This window comes from Salarias fasciatus, chromosome 5 (assembly GCF_902148845.1).
Source record: "Salarias fasciatus chromosome 5, fSalaFa1.1, whole genome shotgun sequence".
Taxonomy (NCBI): Eukaryota; Metazoa; Chordata; class Actinopteri; order Blenniiformes; family Blenniidae; genus Salarias; species Salarias fasciatus.
This window is the reverse complement of record NC_043749.1, coordinates 16,236,196-16,239,033: the sequence shown is the minus strand read 5'-3', so window position 1 is coordinate 16,239,033 and position 2,838 is coordinate 16,236,196.

Genomic DNA, 2,838 nt, shown 5'->3' with positions numbered 1-2,838 from the left:
CGTGGACTTTTCTATATTGAGCTAAATCCAACAAAACCATGCACTGAGGCATATTTTTTCCCCCTATTCTGCTCACATCTCTCTGATTTTCCACTCCCAGGCGAGGTAATATGCCGCCATCTGACCAACCGGCGGCAGCGTCTTTAAAGTCTCTGAATACCGTGGCCTCACCTTTCAAGGGTTGATTCGTATAGACACGTGGAAGGTGGTTAATGCTTTCATTTCCAGCGCGCTGACATTAACTGTAGCACTACAAAGAGATACAGAGGCTACTTCCACCTGCTCCGACATCAAAGCATCAATAATGAGGCCCGATTAATTCAGAGGAATTAAATTTCCCAACGCCACAAAGAGGTGCTCCTGTGGGGCAAGCCAGTGCTACGGCAAGGTCACCGGCACTGTGGCGAGTCGTACAGTCAATTTCCATGTAATGAAATCAGAGGATGTGTTTGGAATTTTCCCATTAATGCTGCAGGTTTTCTCTTTTCCCCCGCAGCTCTACCTGTTACTCCTCTTCTTATTGCTTCTCCATTAGACTGACCCGCTGCTCTCGCTACACATCATGTATCACTAAGATTTCATTACTGTGCATTTTATTTTTAACTGTCTCGATGTTATTTTGCATTTAAAAAAAAAATATTGTGGCTTGGTTCCCATATTGTTCCTCCTTTTTGTTGTGGTCCTCATTTATTTGCCTGCCTTCACTGGTGCAGACCGCTAAATCTTAAATGGCAAGATTTTTCCACCCATCTTCTCTTTCTCAGTGAAATTGCTTTTTCTGCTTTGGTTGGCTCCTGTTGCAGATGCAGGTTGGAGCAGTACGATGCTAGAAGAAGTTGTGGATTTCGCAGATGTAATACACGGCCATCACGGAGGAGCTCGCACCGGATCATCTAATCTATATTTAGTCTCAGGTTTCAGCTGCTGAGTTATTGTTTCCCTTTTAGCTGAGAGTGCGCTGGCTATTTTTAATAGGTTTGGAAAGACACTTTACCTCATGCTTTTTCTTTTCTACTCTTTTGGTGAAGTGCGTGTGCGCACACACACATCTACACCCAGTGTGCTATTACCCTCTGTATTCTGCTGGACTTGAGCCAGGGTCTCAATCCAATCTGTACACATTTGTGACGGCCTTTCACAGTCGCATGTCTCATGTCGCACTCTCTGCCAACTTTTGCTGTATTGTTTTTCGGAGCCGCCGCCGGTCTGACTAATAGCATCAGGGCCACAGCAGTGTAACTGAAGACACCGTGAAACATTAAAACCGAGAGGAGAAGAGAAGTGACTTGTAGCCTAATATGTATCGATTTGAGGTTGTTGTTTTTTTTTGCCACTGCTTTTACCCTCGATCATGACTAAGCCTGAATTTGTGCGACCAAGTGCACTTGCCTGATTGCGGTGCGCAGGAAAACTCACCGACTGTATTTTGAGAAGCTTTCAAAAGGCCCTATTGTGCATTTTTGTTTATGCTTGTTTATTTCCAGACACAAGCAGCCAGCACGGAGTCCTTTTCAGCCACCCAAGTTACCTACAAAGCAACATTCCCTACAATACTTTGTTTTGTCAGCAGAGATGATTTTCCATCTGCGTTGGGGTTTCTATCGACGCAGCAGCAACCCCAAACCTTTGTGCGAGTCCTCCATTGTAAGCATTTTTAGACGGCTCCAGCACCGGCAGGTCCCAGTTTGCCTCGCTGTGGAAAAATGGCTACCGAGCGCCTCAGCAGAACACCTGCCCCCAACCTGACCTGTTGTTAGTGGATTCAATCCCAAGGGAACGACAAGCTAGTTACAAGAAAATGCTTCACTGCCTTTTTATCTCTGTGTCTCCTGCACTGGCACAAATGGTTGCTATAGGACATGCATTCAGTGCTTTTTTTTTTATATGCCCTCTTTTGTGACACAAATAAAAGACAAAATCGTAACTCTTTATGTTTAGGAGCAAATTTTTGCTACTGGCAGTCAGATCTTTCCCACTGAGCACTTCTGTTTACAAGTGTGTGTTGGGTTCATTCAGTTTTCCCCTCAGAGGACCGCAGCCGAGCCAAACAGATGATGCTAAACTGCTTCGCTGCAGTCAGGTTTTCCAGTGGAGTTGACATTGTCAACGCTGTCGTCAGCATGCAGCTCATAGGCATAAACTCATGTTCAAAACAAAAGATAACATCTGCCCTATAGCTCTGCTTCTTTTTCTTATTTCACCCCTCACTTTAAGAAAATTGAAGCTCTCACCCGTCGTCGTCATCCTCACATATTGTATCTCGGAGAAGCAGACAGTATTTTTCCTCTCCGTCTTCATGTCCTTTCTCATTACACAGCTTTTTGTCACTTGTTTTTCTGAAGGAAAAAACGGCAGCAGCAGCAGCACTGGCTTGTCCACAGCACTGACTTCTCTTAAACATGGAGGCATCACCCGTCAAGGGCAGGCCAAGTCACAGAAAATGCAGGGAGGGGAAAAAAAAAAAAAAACACATTACACTTCGAGCATTATATTTTGAGAAGAGTGGAAATGTCATAGGTTTCAGTGAGCTGATGGGAACAGGGCAGGAGCAGAGAGGAGGCGCCATCATGCTGTCACAGCCTTCCTCTGCCCCCCCCCCCCCCCCCCTCTCTCGGAGGCTCTGCTGTAGGTACTCTTGGTGCTTATGCTTGGAAATCAAAGACGGGGTACGGCTCCAAGAGTAAAAACCCTCATGAATAACATTTTCCACAGCGCGCCGTTTTGTGCCACTCCTGTCATTCATATGGAAATGTGGGTCTCGGTGCGTCCTCTTGTACTGTCCACCCCGTCTGTGGCATGTGTGTGTAAATTCATGCATTTGTTTATATGCCTGTCCAA